The 22920-nt window shown below is 40.0% G+C and overlaps 1 protein-coding gene and 1 long non-coding RNA gene across 3 annotated transcripts in view; both read right to left on the reverse strand.

Moving 5' to 3' along the window:
• The window catches only part of LOC141991940 (uncharacterized), a 69310-nt gene extending 56754 nt beyond the window's left edge, over positions 1–12556 (reverse strand). Inside the window, exon 1 of the long non-coding RNA XR_012640498.1 lies at positions 12538–12556. This is a non-coding gene — a long non-coding RNA (uncharacterized LOC141991940). The remainder of the gene's footprint in view (positions 1–12537) is intronic.
• The window catches only part of SPOCK1 (SPARC (osteonectin), cwcv and kazal like domains proteoglycan 1), a 455324-nt gene that overhangs the window by 373515 nt on the left and 58889 nt on the right, over positions 1–22920 (reverse strand). The window lies entirely within an intron of this gene.

Consider the following 22920-nt stretch of genomic DNA (forward strand, 5'->3'; position numbering starts at 1 on the left):
AGTTGGTACAACAGAAAGGCAGCTGAGAGAAGTTTATTGGCATTGTCCAGACAGGTCTTATTGGCTGATGACAGGCAGGATGAGTAGACGATAGTGAAGTTTAAATGATTAAATTTAGCTTTTTCACTTTTCTTTTGTTAATTCTCTATTTATGTGCTTGTTCCCCCTCCCCTTTCACTGATCTCTCTTTCAGCGTCTTTGTCCTTTTAGTCTGCCTCTTTGAATATTCATGGCCTTTTGTCGACTTCATCGCTTTTAAGATCATTTTCTTTTGATTTCCTTGTAGATTTACCAGGCATGGGACTCATGGCCAAGCATGTTAAAGAATCTATCAGTTTATCATATTAAAATGAATTGATGGCATTTTTTCAAATCAGAGCAGAAGGTTAATAACCAGAGATTTATTATATATATTTTAAGGTTAACCCACAAGTAGCACCTAAAGGTCAAAATGGAGACCCTTCACTTGTGTTCGTGAACACTTACTTCCACAAATAATCCCATCAGATCGCATTGGAACTGCTCATGTGATTAAGTGCTCACCACACCAGCAAGAGCTAGACAGAGTTATATTATACTCATTCATTCATTTATAGAAGAACTTTAACACAATGATTATAATTCATTTCCACTGCCTAACACTGATGATGTGGGCCAAACTCTGATCCCCACACCTTTTAAGCCCCTTCTTTAGGGACAAGAAAGGTGCCATTATTCCACCAAAGGAGCACATCTCCAGACCTGTGGGCCAGTGGAGAAGTTGAAGCATTCACATAGGAGGTCACAACAAACATGCTGTTGGAAATTAATTGTCCTAATAATTTTCCTAAGGTTAACCATGACTCAGTTTCCACACAAGCATTACTTCATTAGTCCAAAGGCTACTTGGTGTTGGTTACATCCAAAATACAAGCATATACACACTTCTACTCTATATCCTAGTAACAATATAGTAATAAGTATTGGCCCTATACTCACATCAGGGTCAGTCCAGGGAGATACTTTCCCATCATGGCATGACTCAAGAGGCATAAAAGAAAAGCTCTGACAAAGAAACCCCTAAAAACCTTGCTTATTATAGTATATAAAAAAGCAAGTGACGTCATTGCTGGTTATCGGGCCTCAGCTAAGGCCAAATGAAGCAGTTTAGGGATGAACCCAGTCCTCTGCTTTGGTCAAGACAAGATTAATTACTGGACCCCCTTCTGCAAGGTATTCTTCTCATCTTATTTTGCCATATTTCTCCGTAGCTACTAAATTTTTAAAAGCAAACACATTTTCTTTATAACACTAAATCTTAAATAAGGTAACACTGATGTTTCAAGGGTCACTACAAGTCTAAAACAAAAATCCCTTCTTTCACATCAGTTCATAGATTCATAGCTTTCAAGGACAGAAGGGACCCCCATTGTGATCTGACCTCCTGTATAACACAGGACATAAAAATTCCCCAAAATAATTCCTAGAGCAGATCTTTTAGAAAAACACCCAGTCTTGATTTAAAAATAGTCAGTGATGGAGCCCCATGTTTACCTGTCCCACCCTAGCAGCATATAGAGGAGGGTTTTGCAGAATGCACCCTCCAGTGCCACTTAGACTTTGGTGGAAGACCAGGGAAGAAGCCATCAGCCAAAGACTGGGTTTCCACTTTGCAAAGAAGTCCCACCAAGCCCTCTACTTCAACACCATGTAGATAAAGGGGGCTGATGGACCTCCAATAATCATCTATTTGTAGGAGTCTCCCACTTCAGTAACAGTAGCAGAGGACTCTGCTGGATTCTCACTTAAAAAGGCCCTATGACCTTCCCAACATAAAGTCCACAGGTACTGGAAAAATTCCAGGCCAAGATTTCTTCCCAGCCTCCGCTGCTACTAACGCACCTAGATGGAGGTAAAGGATATCTAAGCAGCCTCACTCTGAGACCGGTTTGTTTTTTTTACACTCTGAAGCTTGAAACTGCTAGCAGGTGTTGCAGAGTGGGACCAGCCTCAACCCGGATCCATGCCAGGCTATTAACTCTCTTCTGCCCTGATCCAATGTGGATTTTGTCATCACAAGCTCCAATTCTCTTACCAGCTACCCTTATGTAAATCAGGAGTCAATCCACTGATGCCAATGAAGTTACACTGGTGTAAAATAGGTATGAGAGGAGGATCAGTTCCTGTGTATTTAGTTATGAAACCGGTCATTGTCAAATTGGGCTACTGAATAAATACTTGAGTAGTTGAATTTCCATTCCTGGGAAGGTGCAGAATTGAGGAGTCAGGACTATCAGAATGCCTTAGTTGGGCATAATTCTGATGTGATACGGATAAGGTACTCAAAGGGTAAGAGACAAACTATGCCACTGTTTTAAAGTAGAACTGCCCCCATTGAAATCACTGGGGAGTTCTGCTTGAAAATGAATAGAAACTGTGGCTCAAAATGAAGAAACACTATATTGACTGACAGACCTACTAGCATTCCTATAGCATTTGATTTGCACACTGTAATAGGCAGCCCTCCTCACAAGCCATAAAGGGGATAATGTCTGATTTATCTTCATAAATTATTTTATTCCTAGCCATAACACCACAATGAAACACTTGAAGTAGTAAAAGCAGGAAAGCTGTGAAGACATGATTGAATTGAGCTGACCTGTCCCCTACAAGATGATTTGACACTCATATATGAGCTAGACCCAAAGATTTTTCCAGTTATTTAAAAATGTTATTTTAAAATTTAAAGGGCAATGAAGAGCAATTTTAACAAATGCTAATAAGGTTATAACAGTAACAGGAATGGGAGGCAAAAGGTGAGGAATTAAAACAGCAAATTACAAGCAAAAAAGAGTCAAAGAGGAACCAAAGGGCAAAATGATTTTTTAAAAATTCAAATAGGAAAGAAATCACTTTAAAGCATCTGCTATGCTCAGTGGCACTTGCTCAATAAATAATATGCCCGTATAATATGCTGCAGTAATAAAGACACCAACGTTCATAACATGTGTCTTTTTTGGCATTTAGCTGAAATGGTAAAGTCACCAGTGCATTAAGAGAAGCTAAAAATGAAAGATACTATCTTTCACCATCATATATAAACCCATTATATTCTTTTCTATAATAATGAAATTCCTCTCATAATGACTTTTTTTCTTTTGAAAACAATTTCAGCGTATGAAGTGTTTCCCCGAAGCAACTTAGCCATTGCCAAGTGTCTGGCTTAGTTACTTTTCGTCAGAACATTTACCTTTTGTAATATTTTGCTAGGAAAGTTCATTATAGATTAAGCTGATAATCACAAATAGTTGTCAACTGTATTCACACTTTGGGAAATGTGAAGGGAATGTAATAAGCTGCTTCAAAGTTTGCTGGCTGAAAATCAGATTGCAGGCAGCAATACATTGTACATACGTACATTGAGTAGGATTGACTGAAAATATTTAATTAAAACATTTTAGTGGAAAGTGTCTATTTTCCACAAACAATTTCAATTTTTTAAAAAAAGTTTTGGAAGTTTTTGGTCCAAAGATTTCTTTTTGGTTACTAAAAATAGAAAAATGTTTTTTCAAGTTTTTGGTCAATGAAAAGTCGAAAATTTCCATCAGATTTCCACCCCCAACCAGCTATAACACTTACCAAATGAAAACATTGTGTAAACTATACAAAACGTATTGGGGGAGATGGGGGAAGTTCAACAGGGAAGTTAGTGAAATCTTAGGTTCTGATCATTCCAAGGGTTTCAATAAAGTAAGGACTTCAGGTTCCAGCTAAGAAAAGAGATAGTGTATATATGAGTATAGAAGGGAATTTTTCTGAATGTTGCTAACAGGCTTCTCCCTAAAAACAGATTACTGGCATACTGTATCCCAGTAGATGTTCCCAGGTAAAGCTAAGAATATGTAAATTATTCATCATGAACTCAGATTTTAAAACTAGAAGGGACCATTATGATCACCTATATTAAGGATCTAAGCTCATCAGGGCACAGACTGTCTAGTACTCTATGTTTGTACAATGCCTAACACAATGGAGACCCATACTTGGTTATCCCCTTGGCACTACCATAATGCATACATACGGTACAGCGTCTGCTCCCACAGGCCATAAAACGTAACCCAGTAATTTCTGCATCAAGTCCACAACCCTTGCGGAGCTAGAGTGTTCTTTGAGACTAAATTTGTTTTTTTGTTTTTTTTAAAGGAAGTCTTAAGCATTTTTATAGTAATTTTTGATAGCTTGGTAAATGACAAAGGACATACTCCTGCATCCCATTGCAGACAATGGGAGGTTAGCCATTAGGTTCAGTGGAAACAGAATTGTGCCCAACATTTAGAGAAGGCCAAAATTTTAATAAGTGAGGGGTTAAAAACTCAAGGGAGATTAACATGAGCAACACAGTTTGTTCTGAGAGGCTCCTTCCTTTTAGCATTTACTGGGCCCCAAAAAGATTAAAGATTTGTTTTGTTTTCTAATGATGATTGGACACATGGAAGCTCATTTGGCTTTTATAGATTCATAGATTTTAAGGCCAGAAGGGACCGCTGCAATCATCTGGTCTGATTTTCTGCTTATCACAGGCTATAGGATTTTGCATTATTAATTCCTGCTTCACGTGCTCTACATCAAGCACAGGTATTGGACGTCTTTTAGAAAAATCTCCCATTTTTATTTTAAAATTTTCAGTGATTGAGAATTCACTGCAAGGTTTGGAAAATTTGGAAAGTCAATTATTGTTGTTATTTATTATGTACCATTTGTACTTGTATTACAATAGTGCCTCAGACCCAACGCAAATCTGCCCTCTATTGTGATAAGCACTATACAAACAGATAACTGGAGAACTTACAATATAAACAGACAAGACAGACAAAGGGAACAAGATGAAAGAGGTGAAGTGACTTGCCCACGGTCACACGGTAGGTCAGCAGCAGATCCAAGAGTACAATCCCAGACTCCCGACTCGCAGTCCAGTGTCATCTGTACTGGACTATATAAAAAACATTGGGCCATACTTTGTTCCATTCCATTCACATCTTAATCTAAAGTTAAAGTCATTTTTCTACACTGCAATAAATCCATCTGAGGTCCCCATAAATTTGGTGCAAAGGAACTTAGATTTTGGAAGTATCATATGAGACAGTAGAAAAATAATTAACTCATTTGCCACATATTTCTCATTTGACATAACCAGTGTTTAAATTAAACAATGAGAAATATCCAGCTGTAAAAGGGTACATTATTTCAGGAGCTAAGAACATGAAAAATGTAATACATTCTTAAAGTCAGAAAAGAATAGAAAATTATTCATCAAGAGACACTGATATAGTGTTGTTTCTGGATAACCCTCAGAAGTGACATTTATTAATGGGTTGAACTACAAATGGCAGACAACAGGAGAAAAGCAGATTACTGTAAATAGCACAATCTGGGAAAAGGAAAATAGTATTGGCAAAACAGAGAAGGACAGTCAGAATAATAAAAAATACTAATACCAACTAGCTCTTATCTAATAACTTTTCATCAGCAGATATCCAAGCACTTTACAAAGGAGGTCAGTATGAATATCAACGTTTTTCAGATGGGTAAGCTAAGGCACAGAGAGGCAAAGCAACTTGCCCAAGGTCACCCAGCAGGCCACAGTCAGAGCCAGGAACAGAACCCAGGTCTCCTGAGTCCCAGTCCAATGCTCTATCCACTAGGAAGACAAAGAAATATCCAATCACTTAAGAGGGTTTTATATAGCAGATGAGTTAAAAACATTGTGGGTGAGATTTTCAGAAATGCCCAGCATTAGCTTACTTAATCCCACTGAAGTCAATGGAAGTTCCATTGGCAAAGTGAGGCCAATGGCAAAAGCTTTTTGGGGGAAAAAAAATCACATCTTATAACGTATAGGGGACAGTCTTCTTTTAAAAGACTGTGGGGCAGATCGCCAGCTGGTATAAATTGTCATAGCTTCATTGAAGTCAACTGAGGATGTGCCCCTAAAAATAATTCAACATATAAAGTCTGGAATTCCAGAGCGCACAGAGGGTAATCAGTCGAGGAAAGTAAGCTCTCTATCTGGTCTTGTACTGAACACTGGCCACTTTGGTATAGGCAGAGTTTCAGTTCTTTTGTCTGGGGGTGTTTCACAAAAAAACCGTCACTTTGTTTTTAATATATTAAGTGCATTTAAAATGCAATAAAAGGACTGATTTGGATGTACAACACTGCATTACAACCCATGTGACACTGCAGTGAAAATGGATACAAAACAGCTTGCCACTTACTTTGACAGACATCTTGTTTTATTTTATCAAAATAGAAGTTGGCTTGCCAATGATGACAGACTACCATTGAGCTCAACATTTGGCATAGACATGAATGTTTTTGATGCAAGAGATGAAGTAATAATGAATGAAGCCAAACACCATAGTGATCACAGCTCATTTTGAAATGCAGTCGACAAGCCTGGCATAACAAGGTCATCGGCTGAGTAATTTCTTCCCTCAGTGTGGAAGCTAAGAATTTTGAATAGGAAAACATACCTCTAATCTGAAGGAAAAATCTCTCCCACGAGGCCCTTCCAATTGGTGGCTTATATCTTCACAATTGCCTCCGAGCAAACCTTTACATGTAGAGAATGCATGTGGTTGGATAAAACTATCATCTGAAATGCTACACTAAAACTGAAATAAATGGGTTCGTCCCAGGACCAGTCGTGACCAAGGAAACTCCATGAGTTTGCATTTGTCGAGTTTCCCTAGACACCTTCTGTTGGGATAAGAACGCTTCTGTATTTCCTGGGAGGGGGAGGGGGATAAATACACTAAAAACTGTGAGGTGCTCAGATATTTTGGGGATGGGGGCCATATAAATGCCCAGGAGAGTTAGTTAGATTCCCCTTCATCCTTTCTATGGAAATGCTTCACAAACCTAGGAATTTCAAAGTATCCAATGGAGAAAAGAGCCAGTGATGCAGAGGGCCAATGCTCTCGTTCTGCTACAACTAGGCTTCCCTTGCCTCTACAGCAACATGGTTCCCATAAACTCCCATGCAGGCTGCGACCCATTGAACTTTCCCTCACTGTGGGAGTTTATATCATGGAGGGGGGATGCTTGTACATTAATACCAAACTCACTCTCTCCCCCAGTAATCTACTGCTTCCCAAGTGTAGCAGGGCGAGCATCCCACTCCAGAGAGAAAGGGGTTAAAACCAGCTCTGGGAAAGGGCTGCCCTAAGGAGCCAATCAGGGGAAGGCAGGTAGCAGCCAATCCAGGCCCGGTAGGGCTGGTATAAAGAGGGCTGTGAGCTAGGAGGCAGGCAGTCTCACTCCAGCCTTGGGGTGGGAAGGACCGGGCTGCGTGAGAGCACAGAGTACCTTTGATAGAGCAGTGCTGGGGACAGGGCAGGCTGAGCTGGGGAGCTCAGGCCTGGCGACCTCCCAGGTTGAGGCCTGACAGGAAGGCCTAAGGAGGTACTAGGGCTGCAGGGAAAGGCAGCAGGTCCAACCTTCTAGCCAATGATGAGTGGCCACTTCAGACTGCAGTTTGCCCCTGAGGGACGGGGCTAGATGAAGACTGGCAGTGGGTCACTGAAGCGAGGTGGGCTCAGGGGAGTGGGGTTCCCTGGTGAGGGGCAGCACCTCAAGGTAAGGGGCACCGTGGTCCAGGAGGGATGTGAGGCCTATACGTGGTGAAGATGAAGGGACTGCAGAGAGGTCGGTAACAAAGGGCGAGACACTGGCCCATAGAGGGCGCTCCAGGACTGAGAGCACTAATTCCTGGATGACCAGCAGGAGGCGCCGCGCCGCAGAGTCAGCTATCTGCTACACCAAGTTACAGAACCAGACCTCCACAGAGAACCTGTAGAGGGGCTTCTCAAGGCAACAACAATGCGAGCAGCAGCCCTCCCCACTACCATAACTCCCAGCCATGTTTTCTTCCATAGCAGACAATCTAAATCCATGTTCAGTAAAGGCCTAATCCTGCATTCCGTGAAATCTATAAGAGTTTTGTCTAAGTAAGGAACTGCAGTCTCAGATCCTAAACGCAGTAACCCCACATTTCAAGGCAAAAACCTTTCCACGAACAAGGTCAGTCCACAAGTATGTCTTTGAGCTCCCTTAAATTCATAAAAGCTCTGGTTTTGCAGACATTAGTGGGAAGCTATTATCAGCCCTTCATCACAACAGAGATACAGCAAAGCGTTTGAAGAGAATTTCATTATTCTGAATATATGTTAATCGCCTGAAACATAAAATAGATCAAACAGCTACAGATTCATCTTTACCTCAAAGAAAGAGAATTATCAGACTATAAAGGGAATGTGTTTCCAAGGCTTTAACATACAAGACGAGAGATTTAACATTCAAAAGATGCTGCCAAAGTGGCAATATCTTTGTTTATTTTTTGTGCAACTGTTTAGAGGGGTGCAAGGTTTTCTTTGCAGCAGTTTTTGACAGCTGTAGGATCTCTCATCACTCTTCAACTCTATTATAAATAATACAAGACAAAGACATTTTAATCTTTTTTCCCCATTTGTTCATTTTGATATCCATTAATTATCTATTATGTATGTAGCTGACAGTAACGTAGGCACCCCACTTAGGAAGCCAAATGAAGACAAAGATTTTTTGAAAACAGACCTATAAATCAATGCTAACTGACAAACATTTCAAATGGCATGGCTCCTTTGAAATTTTACTCCCCAGAAAGGGTCAGCAAATGAATGTGTTTTCAAAACGATTCAGACCTTATTAAGGATGTCTTAATAAAATGCCAACCATAATGGCACTAAGAGACAATCCCTTCTGTAAAATGAATCAAACAGAAAAGTGTCACTTACCACTTACTGCCATGTGCAAATGGGGAAGCTGAAAAATTGTGTCTCGATTCATTTTCCTAAGCAATTTTAGTTTCACTATTTCATCTTCGATATCGAGATCCAGCTTTAAGTCACCTTAAATCAGTTTTAAGGGATACTGAGCATAATGATACTTGTCACTGCCAATGTGCAAAAAAGGCATACAAATAAATTGAATTAACGTGCACTTCTACCACTCACAGAAGCTAAGGAGGAAGTCAGGCTGTACAAGGAATGCTTGCCCAAAGGCTCTGCTTGGGCTGGTATATTTCCAAAGGGAAATTATGGCACTGACACCGCACCCTTGACCACGGGTGTAGCAGAGCCCAGCTGCCCCCGGAACAGCAGCAGGGAGATTATGGCTCTGGCATACACCACATCTCCCACTGCTGTTCTTTGTGCACAGGCAGGGATTAGGTGGAGGCAAGAAATCTGAAAACAAAACAGAAGATCACTTTTAAACAAATTATTACAACCGTTATTTGTATTATGGTAGCACCTAAAGAGCCCAATTTAATTCTCCTGCTATCTTTTGATCAGCTTAGAGTTGGCCAAAATTTTCAAAGATTTGAAGGTTGAAAATTTTTCACAAAAATTTACACCCACCAGCAATGGGGCAAACATATCCTGTACACTATGCACTGATTAATAAAGAGCAGCTGTATGTAAAAGGCAAAGAAACCCTGAAGAGCTACAATGTCACCGAAAGAAAAGGAGTACTTGTGGCACTTTAGAGACTAACAAATTTATTTGAGCATAAGCTTTCGTGAGCCACAGCTCACTTCATCAGATGCATTCACTGGATGAAGTGAGCTGTAGCTCACGAAAGCTTATGCTCAAATAAATTGGTTAGTCTCTAAGGTGCCACAAGTACTCCTTGTTTTTCTGCGAATACAGACTAACATGGCTGCTACTCAAACCTAACGAAGTCACCCATTTCCTTTGTGTGTCTATCTAGGCGCATACAGCATGCTCATTCCTGTGGCACGTTGGTGTCTGCACCATCAAGAATCCTCTCACTTCCTACAGCATAGAAAAGGATTCTCTTTGTGCTTTAACCCTTTAAGACTCAAAACTAACATGTGGCAAGGAATGGACTTGTGTGGGAGAGAAATCAGACTCAGATCCATCAACCAGGCTGGAACGGCATCCAGAAGCACATCCAAATTAACTAAGGAGCCAATCTGGTGAAGTGCTGGGTTTCTTTAACACACACTGAAGCCAAAGAGCTGGCTGGACAGGCTACTTTAAACTAAACTATGTTTTAAATTCAGTTTTTGAAAGCAAAGAGTTGCAAAAAGTAATTTCTGTGCACCTGTCAGGTTCCCACAATTGGCAGACGTAATCAGGGGACTCAAAGAAAAAACAAACAGCCCAGGCTTCCCTGTGTATGCGTGCAGTGACAACGTTACACAAAGGGTGAGCAACAGGGAAGTGAATGAACAAATATGGGCAAGCTACACTGCATATGAAGCCTAAACTGGAAGAACCACTGTAGAGCAGTCATCATGGCCAAGAAATATCAGCCAGTCGCTTGCCTATAGCTATGAAGGCCAAAACCCAGTGCCACAAGCTCCACCACTAAGCCACTTGCTTTGTGTCCAAGAGCAGAGCTACCAGCATCAATAATCTCCCTGCCAGGGCCACAGATGCCAATATCAATACACAATCTGCTACAACTACAGCTGTTGCACTACATTTGTTCAAATCTCTCTCAGAGTACATATGCGATTCATATTTGCAGTAAAACTAAATCTTGATAAATAAGACTTTTAAAAAAAAACCCACATCTTTTGACATTTCCTTCCCCATATCAGGATACCTACTAATCTAAGTCAACCAAAATTGTCTTCATCTTTAAATGTAACCTTTTTCTGGAACTTTCAAGGAAGAAAGATGCTCTCAGACAACATTTTATGTTCAATACACTTTAGATACAGCAGCACTTCTTTTACTCACATTTCATATAACTGTAGAGACATCCACTAGATTCCTCTTAGAGTGCTGAAGGGAAAGGAAAAAACTGAGAACTATGTTTTCATGTCCACATTCACATCTCCACTGTCAATGAAACCCACAGACCTCTTTTCTTTTCCTCTACCACCAACCTCTCATGAAACATCCATACAAAGTTCAATAAAATGCAAAACAGAAGGATAAAATTTCAAAGCAAAGAAGTAGACATTTTGGGCCAGATTCTGATCTCAATTATATCAAGGAACGCCACGGATTTACACCAAAATCTGGGCACGTTATCTTTAAAACTCACCAGGGGATGTTCAAAGCTACAATAAAATCAGAAGGCAATGTGCTGAAATTATGAGAGAAGATATATACATTTAAATAAGTGTTGAAAAAAGTTTTAAAGAAGATTCAAGCAGAGAACCAAATTCAATCCCCCCCCACCTTTAAAGGGGGCTCAGACCCTCAAGATGAACAAGATGACCTGGTTAGTTAACAGTGAATAGGTCAGAGAGGAATTGCATAGCTGATTCAATCTTATGAATAAGTTTATTTAGATAAGGAGTTTATTTTATTTGTCAGTTGATGCCATAATAAGGCAGAATACAATTTACACAGGACAGAGGTACTTTCTCTTGTGCTTAGTCTCTTTCTGTTCCTGGATAAGTGCTTAGAACAGTGGCTGGCTGGCAAGTTGCACATCTTTTATTATTAATTATTATTATTACTTTCCTTCCCTTTGGAATAAGTTTACCATTTTCTAACTGTGCTTTTCTGTAGCACTGAAAATTATAAGTAAGTGCTTATTGTTTAAAAAGTGAGAACGTATTTTTAGAGGAATATTAACTTTTATCATATCCCCTTATGCTCTGCATTAGAACCATATCTGGTATCTGTTGGCTTTTGTATGTTATATCTTTCTTTTTGTAGCACTGATCTACTGTTAGAACACCTAGTCTGAGAACTTCTGATGATCGCCGAGAACTGTACAGTAGTGGACATGTGCTGTAATCTGTTTCCTATTTTTGCTATCTGCTCACACTTTAATCCCAAGCCCTGTTACAAGAATACTCTGTATGCAGCAAAGCATGGGGTGATATATTTACACTCTGTTGGCAGTTTTCTAAATTGCTTATTGAACAACGCATAACACAGTTGCTTTATGCATTGCATGTAGCAGAATGCAATTATATCATGTTATGTTTTGTAATTAAACAAAAATATAATTTCAGAAGTACTGTATACTTGTTAAAAAGATACATGATTGGGAGAAAGATGTGGACTATTTCAGCTCTCATGTCTAAATGCCAATAGCCTCCCCCACTTTTTAAAAATGTTTCTGTTTCTCATATAGCCCTACATTTTAGGTTATTTTAGACCAGAAGTCCTTGCAAATCTTACATATCCAATTACACATTTTATTCTTGCCGTCATGACAGCTAATCATAAATCTCCCTCTGATGATGTTCCTAGGGATGAAGATGGACTTGCAAGTCCATTTTGAAGAGCTCCCATTCAATTCAGTTATTTATTCTTTAATAATTTTCAGAATTCAGTGAAAACCCAGTAGAACTGCAGGGAATGAGATTTAACAGCTTGACCATTCTGTTGCATCAGCTAAAGTCTAAGTACAGCATATCGGTCTTGCACCAAAATCCAAAGCAGAGATATACAGGACTAATACCAAATCATAAATCTAACAGATTTAAAGTTAACTATATACACATATTCTAACTTGTCTAACCTTTCTTCTCCAGGAAATGAAAAATCAGCTTCAACTTCTTCCATAATCATTCACCTCTTGGCAGCAACCAGATAATCAAAAACACATCTGTTGTTATGATTCTCTCCAAATGCAGCAGGCACTGCTAAAGTGAACGAAAACACAGTGCTGTAGAGTCTCTCAATCAAAAGAGAAGACAGTCTTCTTAAGACAGATTTAACCCACAGGAATCTCATAGGTCTTCCTTTGTCTTCCATTGTACACTTCATATTTGATAGGATAGGCCTGAATTATCAGACTATCAGTGGAACAATTAACCCTGTGGTGGTTCAATGGAATAATTTTATTTTAATATTCTGAAAGGATTTTGCGGGGGGGGGGGAGGACATACAATTTTTTCCTCTATTTTTATTTTTCCACTCAACCTCTGAGCACATCATTTTTCAGAGAAAATGTTATTATTAATCAGTACACGATTTGTGGTTTGCAACAATGAATAGTCAATCCATCACTACATCAAATGCTGCCACTTAAAGCTTGTATGACCAGAATTTTCTTCTCTTTTCCTCTTAAAATAAATCCTCTTTTCATCTGTCCCTCAATTCATTAAGCCTGTATTCTTCTGGAAACAAAGCATTAATCTGGGGAAGTTTTTCTTTTTTCTTAGGGCTGAGATCAATACCTGGTGTGTAATTCCGGCCCCACTGAAGTCAATGGCAAAACCTCCATTGACTTCAATAGATTATACCTCTCCGGTCTTTCCAGGTATTACACCATAACTTCCAAAAAACCTCTCCAGTCATGAAGTTACTTGATTTGGGTGAGGAGGGGGTAGGGAGATTAAAAAAAAAAGTGATTTCAGTTGTTACCACAGTACAATCAATTAGGATTCCAATGGAAACAGAAAATAGGCAGTCCTAGGTGTCTTCTAGTCTATGTGGCTATCCTTCCCCATGGAGACTAGACAGATTCTTTATTTCCTAAAGCAAAATATAAGTGTAATCCTGACCCCATTGAAGTCAATGGGCATTTTGCCATTGACTGCAATGGGACCAGGATTTCACCTATGAATTTTATGTATGTGCCCTTGCAGTCTATAGTACACTGCATTATTTGTCACAATGATAATTTTTGAAAATTTAATTACTTGCTTTAAAATATTCTTTATTTCACTCAATTTTAACACCACCAAAAACCTGCTTGGTTTTGTTCCAGTCCACAACCCAGAAGGTCACAGAAGTCTATGAACTGAATCATGTGGTCCTCAATTAAGCAAAGCTCCACTTGTCCTCAATGGAATATCTGCTCATTTAAGGGCTAAAGAATTTGGCTCTATCACACTTGTTGTGACCCAATGCAAGTAGACGGTATAAAGATTAAATTTAAAAAAGAAAAAGAAAACAGAATGTTAGCTTCTTCTTCATCCTACCAGTCAAACCAGGGCAGGGACATTTGGTGTAGAAAAAAAGATGAACTTTTAAGTGTGTGAGAAAATCAGTGTTTCTCAGATTTTGAGCCAATTTGTGTCCCTAAATGGGACTCTTTTTCTAAGGGCAGCATTAGCCATCTGGCCGTAAATGCCTCAATATGACTGAATTTTATAAATATTAGATGAACTGAAGAAGAAAAGGCCACTTAATGGTCACAATATAATTTGGTTATTCCTTCTTATAAGATACAGCTGATTGGGCAGATAATGGTTAAGTATTTGGAGGGGAATAAGGGCACACTTATCCTACTCTGGCCTGAAAATATCCAAACGTGATGTCCTCATATTATACAAATATACTGAATATGACAGAGAACTTCTATTAATGACTTAGGGTCATCACCCACCTGCTGACTAGTGATGGAGGAGGATAGAAGCTAATATAAAACACAAGGGCCTGATCATGAGAGTAGTTTACCACTTGCTGAACATCTGCAACCTCAAAGCAGATGTCAGTATTTCCTTTCCACAAACTTTCACAGCTGTCTCATCTGAACAAGCACGTTGGCTTTACTGATGCATTCCCTTTCTCCCTCATTAATGAAGCTTCTTGGTCCCAGGAGCTAGAACTGCTTGGGCGAACCCTGAAAGGTGATGAGCACCCACAACTACCAATGAATTAATCTTGCAGGTACTTGGCACTTTTCAAGATCAACCTCACAATGGTTGTAGCTTCTAGCTATATAGGAGTAAGTTGTACATCGGGTAGGAAGGATGGTCTTATGATCGAGCACTGGACTGGAACTCAAGAGACTTGCGCTCATTCCTGGCTCAGTCACACACTTCTTGTATGACCTTGTGCAAGTCATTTAAACTTCCCATCTCTACAATGGGGAGAATATCTCCCAACCTCAAAAGGGTGTTCTGAAGGTAAAATTCAATAATTGTGAGATACTACGTTAAGGAATGTCGTAAGTATCAACATAGGGAGAAATCCTGCTTAAAGAGGATAAAAATGGTGCACCATACAGCTGATAGAAATTTTGATATGTTTCAAAACTGAACCTCCCTGTCCCTCACCCTGGAAAGAATTCAATGACATTTTCATTATTTACTCCTGGTTTTGGCCAGCTTCACAGCTGGTCTGAATATTCCAGTTTCGAGATTTCAGAGACACAAAAGATCCAAAAAGCTTTCATGGAAATTTTCCCCTTCTTATTTTCGACCGGCTTTTGTGCTGAATCCTTATGCTGTCCCTCTGCACAGGGTGAAGGACACTCCACATGATAAAAATTCAATATCAGGTTTCACAATCGGTTCTAAGATTGTAAGCTTTTTAGGACAGGGTTCTTGTTTTCCTGCACTAGTACTATACAAATATCATCATCATTTGACATAGCACTGGTAAGACCTGGATAGGAATAAAACAGCAATACCCCCTCCCTAAAGTACTTTAGAAGTTACACTGCCTCTCTTCGGTCTACATGCTGCCTTTAAGCAATTTATTTAATTTACACCATTCAGAGTCTCTCACAAACCTTTTCAATTTAAACAAGAATTTAAGAGAACTGAACATTTTTCTATTGACCACGTAAAGGCTTGCAGCTGTGGTGGTGAAAAAGAGGCTGTCGGGGGAAAAACAATCGTCCACTCCTGATAATCCACTTGTCATTGTACATAGCGTTTTTTAAAATAAATTGATATAATTACAGAAGACAAGAAAGTAGAACAACTGCACACAGCACTTAAGCACAAATCAAAAGTCCATTCATGAGCTGCGCAGAAGCATTTTAAAATAATTTTTAAAAATATTTTCTCTCTCGCTATTACAATTCCTTGGGCTGAAATCTTTTCCCGTCAGTCTGTTCCCCGCAGTTGCTTCTGTGCATCACTCTAGGTTTGTATGGTTGCCTGCAATAGCAAGGATGCTACATTTGCTACTTTTAAGAAGGCACTTGAATCGTTTGTTTAGTTTTGAAGAAAAACAATCAAAGAAATGCATGGCCTTTTCAAAAACATTAAAAATAAGATTAATATTTTGATTAAATTAATTTGAATGAATTTGTTCCTAGTATGCTTTAAAATTGTTCTTTTAAAAAAAAACTACACTTCTAATTAGTCTATTTCAATCCAAATGGAAAAAAAAAATCAAGATTTTTCAAGTAAGAACCATGGTCACGGGAGATCTAGCAGACCTACTGAACCTATCACTTTGCCTGAATCTAGGTATGGGCCACAATATGGAATGGCGATCCTAACTGAGAGGCGATTTAAACAACCGAGCCTCAAACTATTAATCAGATTTCTCTGAAAGAAGGAACACCTCCCCCACATATTTCATCTGAATTTTCTGTCCAATGAGAGAGAGAGGTTTCCAACCAAAAGCAGTAGCTTTGGACTTGATCTCTGAAGTCTGCAGATGTCCCCAAACCAGCAGAGACTACAACAGGTCTTCAGAAACCAACACCATCTCTGTGGTGGTCCTATGCCTCTACGCTGCCTCTTGGCACTGACAGCAGTCCCACTGCAGCAGCAGCCACACTCCCATGGTATTTCCAGCTGCCCACTGTCCCAATATTACAAGTAATATTGTAAAGATTGTAAATTGTTGTTATGGAAAATCATGCCTCACCAATTTATTAGAATTCTTTGAGGGAGGTCAACAAACATGTGGACATGGGTGATCCAATGGATATAGTGTACTTGGACTTCCAGGTCCCTCACCAAAGATGCTTAAGCAAAGTAAGCAGTCATGGGATAACAGGGAAGGTACTCATATCAGATCAGTAATTGGTTAAAAGACAGGACACAGAGAGTAGGAATAAATGGTCAGTTTTCACAACGGAGAGAGGAAAATAGTGGCTTCCCGCAGGGTTCAGTATTGGTACCTATGCTGTCCAACATATTCATAAATGATCTGGAAAAGGGGGTAAACAGTGAGGTGGCAAAGTTTGCAGATGATATCAAATTATTCAAGATAGTTAAATGTGAAGCAGACTGCAAAGACTTACAAAGAGATTTTAACAAAACTGGGTGACTGGGCAACAAAATGGAAGATGAAATTTAATGTTGATAAAATGCAAAGTAATGCACATTGGAAAGCATAATCCCAACTACACATGCAAAACGTTACCACTCAAGAAGATCTTGGAGTCATTGTGGATAGTTCTCTGAAAACATCCGCTCAATGTGCAGTGGCAGTCAAAAAAGCAAACAATGTTCAGAACCATTAGGAAAAGGATAGATAAGACAGAAGATATCAATGCCACTATATAAATCCATTGTACACCCACACCTTAAATACTGTGTGCAGTTCTAGTTGCCCTATCTCCAAAAAGATGCATTAGAAATGGAAAAGGTACAAAGAAAGGCAACAAAAATGATCAGAGGTATGGAACAACTTCCCTATGAGGAGAGATTAAAAAGACTGACTATTCATCTTGGAAGAGACGATTAAGGGCGGATATGATAGAGGTCTCTAAAATCATGAATGGTGTGGAGAAAGTGAATACGGGAGTGTTATTTACCCCTTTACATAACAGAAGAACCAGGGGTCATCTAGTGAAAGTAATAGGCAGCAGGTTTAAAAACAAACAAAAGGAAATACTTCACACAACATACAGTCAACCTGTGGAACTTGTTGCCAGGCAACGTTGTGAAGGCCAAAAATATAACTGGGCTCCAAAAGGAAATAGATAAATTCATGGAGGACAGGCCCATATTAGCCAAGATGGTCAGGGATGCAACCCAGGCCCTGGGTTTCCCTAGGCGTCTGACTGCCAGATGCTGGGACTGAACGAAAGGGGATGGACCACTTGATAATCTTCATTCCCTTTGAAGCATCTGTCATTGGCTACCCTTGGGAAACAGGATACTGGGCTAGATGGACCATTGGTTTGGCCCAGTGTGGCTGTTCTTATGTTGTACAGTTGTAAATTAAACTAAGATAGTAATAGTAGCAGTAGTAGTGTTACCATAGCACCTAGGAGCCCTAGTCATGGCCTAGAGCCCCAGTGTACTAGGTACCGTACAGACACAGGACAAAAAGACAGTCCCTACCCCAAAGAGCTTACAATAGAAATATAAGACAAAGGACAATAGATGGGGGAGTACAAGGAAACACTGTAACAGTATTGGTCAGTAGGGGTGTCAGAACACCAACAGCCTGCCCTTGACAAGTTTTTCATAGGCATCATGGAAACAGTTTTAAGGAGGAGGGTGGGGTGGGGAGGGGCGATTCAAAGGAGGACACTTACATTTAAAAAAAAATGGTTACTGTGCCATAAAACTAACCAAACAACATTTCTTCGGCCAAAAGAAAACTAGGGAAATATCTGCCGAAGTTGTTTGCATGCAACATGTATTATATAAACAGAATGGAGGCACAAGGGTATGGATCTCCAAAATACATATTGAAAAGTTTACACCTAAATATTTCTGACAGCAGAATGGTTTGCTTTTTAGAAAAGCAGTGGACTCAGCCAACTCAAGGAACCAGTCTTGGAGTCCATTGTGTCAGAAAATGGCTCTGCCTAGAGGAGTTGTCAGCATAACCTTGCATTACATGATGAAAATCTAAACAATGATATTTCCTCGTTTCAGGTTCCTACTGTGCAAACTATGTACGAGTATAAAAAAAACAAGCATGCCACTGTGTGCTTGCAAAGCAGGAGGACAGAAGTTTATCACATTAGTGAATTTTATTATTCACTACCACACTCTTTAAATGGTAAAACATATTTTTCCCTGACACAGCTCCTCATTTCCAATCCATTCCTTTAATTCTCCAGGCATCTATAAAAACGTCAGATACACAATTTCTTTTTAAATGCCATTATCATATTAATGAAGAAAAGTCAGCAGGTATAATCTTTGGTTTTAGAATTACTCTGCTTTTAGAATGAAATGAAGCATTATCCAAACTAAATGCTCACTTAATGTGCCCTGTAAGCAGTTTGAACATGGACAGTACCTTCATATTTACAATTAAAAAGGGCTCAAATAACAAACTGACTGAGATGAGCATTAGGCAGAGAAAATGAACAAGGTCCAGATATTTCATTCTCAAGGAAAAGCTAGTCCAAAAACTTCACAATGATCACCATACAGAATTGGAGCTGCATTCTCCCCTCCAGACTGCTGGCTACTCCTTGTAATGGCTTTCTCCTGAACTGTCCTGTCTAAGGCCTGTACTCTCACATGGTAACATGGCTTTATTAAGAGCACTGTTGCCTCTGGCTGCTCCTTATGTGCAATGTTTATATCTCAGGCCCGTCTGGATACACAGGAATTTGCACACAACTACTTACTCCAGGCTGGGGATGGCAGGGAAGTAGGGTTGCCAATTTTGATGGGATGCATTCCTGGAGGTTTCATCACGACAATCTTTAATTAAAGATTAATCTTTAATTCCTGGGGACTCCAGGACAATCCTGGAGGGTTGGCAACCCTGCAGGGAAGAAGCCTTTCTTGCAATAAGGCAGTGGTTGTCAAATTTGTGTCCTGGTCACCCCTTTCACACAGCAAGCCTCTGAGTGTTACTCCTCTTATAAATTAAAAACACTTTTCTTATATTTAGCAACATTATAAATGCTGGAGGCGAAGTGGGGTTTGGGGTTGAGGCTGACAGCTTGTGCCCCCCCCACCATGTAATAACCTCACGACCCCGAGGGGTCATGACCCCCAGTTCGAGAACCCCAGCAATAAGGGATCCAGTTACAAAATAGCAATACTAGGTTTAACTCATTAGTGTCTGAACAGTACACACTAGGCACCTGAGCACTACTTCCATCTTTGCTGCCAAGGGGAGATTAGGCATATAAAAAACATAGCTATTCTCCTGCACAGATTTCCCATGGGTGTGCAAGGCAGCAGAGAATACTGTACTTCCTTCTAGCTCTGCTCCCCTCAGGTCTGCTGCTGACTCAGGGAGCCCGATCTCAGAGACCCGCTTGCAGGGGCTCTTTGTGGGCTGCTAGGGAAGGGGGGCATGTCAGAGAACCCTTACTCCTCCCTCTCACACTTCCCAGCCCAGATCTACCTGATTGCTCCCTTCTACCGGCATAACTGGAGACCCAGGCATTTATATTTCAAAGTGCAAATCACAACTGCATGTTAGGTATCCAGATACATTACCATCATTACCTGTCAGCAGCCTCTTTTATGCTTCTGACTGCCTCTGAGAACACCCGCTGCACTCATTTACGTTGTATAATACCTACACTGCTCTAGCCATTATATCTAGGGATAATTAACTCAGAAGAGCTCATGGAGTTCCAGCTTGTCTATCTGTCCATCTGCAAACATTTTTGGATCTATGGGATAAAACTCCCATGTGACATGGCTACAAGAGCTGATGTTCATTCTGCCCTAAACTTATCCTGAAAGAATTCTGGGATTAACGTAAACTTTGCACACAAGATGTCTAAGTGCTGTAATGAAAATGCCAGAGGTATATAAAAATGTAATGGGCGGGGAAGATAAGCAAAAGGAGCCATCAGATATGATAAAATTATCTAAAGAACAATTCAGAAAATTTCATGTTAAACAGCTGAGAGGAAGAACAATAATTAAAAAAAAATAAGTTTGGCGCAGTATGCCTTCTTCTGATGCTTGTAATTTGGAGCCAGTTTGGTACCTCTGCAATGCCACTATTGACCATTAGGCCCTGATTCAGCAGAGCACTTAAACACATGCTTAAATCCAACCCTATTCAACAAATGGTTAGTGGGAGATTTTCAATAAGAGTTAGTTGTCCAAATCCCACTGGCTTAATTGAGAGTTGGTTGCCTCCCTATCCTTTGTGTTTCTGAAAATATCCTCCTTAAATATGTATTTCACTTTAAGCATGTGCTTAAGTAATTTGCTGAATCAGTTAACAGATAGATTGGAGAAGCTTTGAAAAAAAGAAGCGGTCACTGAAGTTTTCTATTTCCTCTCAGTAAGGCTGACCCAGAACCCTTTGAAGTCCTTGGAAAGACTTCCACTGATTTCGCTGTGCATTGGATCAGTCCTAACATGCAGTGTTTCCTACTTGCAAGGTTTTTTTAAAATCCATTTTTAAACATTTTAATTTGTGTAATAAAGAGCTTTTGGCAGTTATAGCCTCGGTGAGGTTCCTGTGCAGTATAAAGATGGATGAGCACTATATTAACAATATTTTTTATAATCCATTTTAAGAATATTGCTTTAATCTGACGAAAAGCGGTATCATTCAGCATCACCTCAGGACAAACAGTAATAAACAGGTTTCAGAGTAGCAGCCGTGTTAATCTGTATTCGCAAAAAGAAAAGGAGTACTTGTGGCACCTTAGAGACTAACCAATTTATTTGAGCATAAGCTTTCGTGAGCTACAGCTCACTTCATCAGATGCAGGCCCATGTTTGTCCACTACCTCCTCCACAAGGAAACTCTGAGCTTAAAATCCTGATAATGGTTGCATTTGCAAATGTAGCTTTGGTGTTGCCTCACTAATGAATATTGTATGATACAGTAACAAATCTGTTGCATCTGTATCACTGATTTCATAATACAAGGTCCATTCCAATTATTTGATCTGATATACAAATCATACCAACTGACTCACAGTTGCACCAAACATTTTGTTTAGAGAACTTCAGATACATGACACTTAGCAACTGAGAAAGTGAGCCTAGACAAATACCGAACTACACAGATAACTGGTTCTCTAATTAGAGAATTTGGCAGAATAGCAGAACTTTATGTTTACTTCATGGATACTATTGCCATAGATTTCTTGACAGCTAAGCGATCAATAAAATTTGTACTACAGCACCTGTTTATTTTGTAAATGAATTACAAGGCTGAGAAGTATTTTATAGACTAATTTGAATATATTGTCTGTAAGGCCCCCCATTACTGTCGAACCTGAAAGTTTAATATGTTTATTCTCACAATACCTCTATTTTACAGAAAAAATTGAGACCCACGGAGACTTTGGGCATGTCTACACATCACCAACAAAGCACTCTAGACTAGAGGACCACGATTTGTAGAGTGCTCTAATGTGTTGCCCTCTAACTGCCCTGTGTAACGACTGGTGACCTAGCTAGTCTTTAACGCACCCCAGCAGGGTCTATACGGTGCAGGCAGAGTGTAACACATGAAAGCACTCTACCAATCACACCCCTCTAGAACACTTTGCTAAGCCACGTAGACAAGCCCTCTGCGACCTGCTCAATGTCAAAGAAAGTCTGTAGTGGAGCCAGGAACAGAGCCTAGGTCACCCAAGTCCCAGGGTGGCCCATGAACCAATTATAATGTTCTGCTGACCAAAGAGATGGCTTCTATAAGAATACTTTTTGCACACGGCTATGATTGTGTGGATGTGTTAGGAGCCCATAAGAAGGGCGGTCAGTCTCTCTCTCTTTCTCTCGGTGACCATATTTCATTGAGACTACTGTATATAGGATTATTTATTCTTTATTTCAGAGATCTGAGAAAAGCGTGTGGCTTTCATTTATATATGAAAAGGAAAGAGTCGTGAAAGTGGTATGGGAGAGACCACAGCCCTCAGTTCTCCACTACAACCGAGAAGAGTGGGCGGGCCGCTGAGGCTTGGACTCAAGTCTGAGCTGTACAGGGGGCAGCCCTAATTTCCACGCCTGGTTCAGGAGACACTATCAGAACAACCAACCTCCTTCAAGGGCTCCACTCACCTGGAAAAGGCAGTCGTCCGATACGGTCCCCTTTTTCTCATACCCATCATAACTTGCCAGAAGACTGGACTACTAATACCATGTGGACTACACTTACCAGCCTCTGGTTCTGTCACCGTCCTCAGAATGGCTGGAACCATCAATAGCTAGCCTGGCTCCTTCTCACTGATTAGAGAGGACAGTTTCAGCCTACTCTGTCCATGGAATGGCAGCCTCTGGGCCTAAATCCAAAGTTGTGAAAACAGGCTTCTTTATAAACCCTAAACTACTTCCTCCCACAAAGCTGACAGTGGCAT

This window comes from Natator depressus, chromosome 8, assembly GCF_965152275.1.
Source record: "Natator depressus isolate rNatDep1 chromosome 8, rNatDep2.hap1, whole genome shotgun sequence".
In the NCBI taxonomy this organism is placed as follows: Eukaryota; Metazoa; Chordata; order Testudines; family Cheloniidae; genus Natator; species Natator depressus.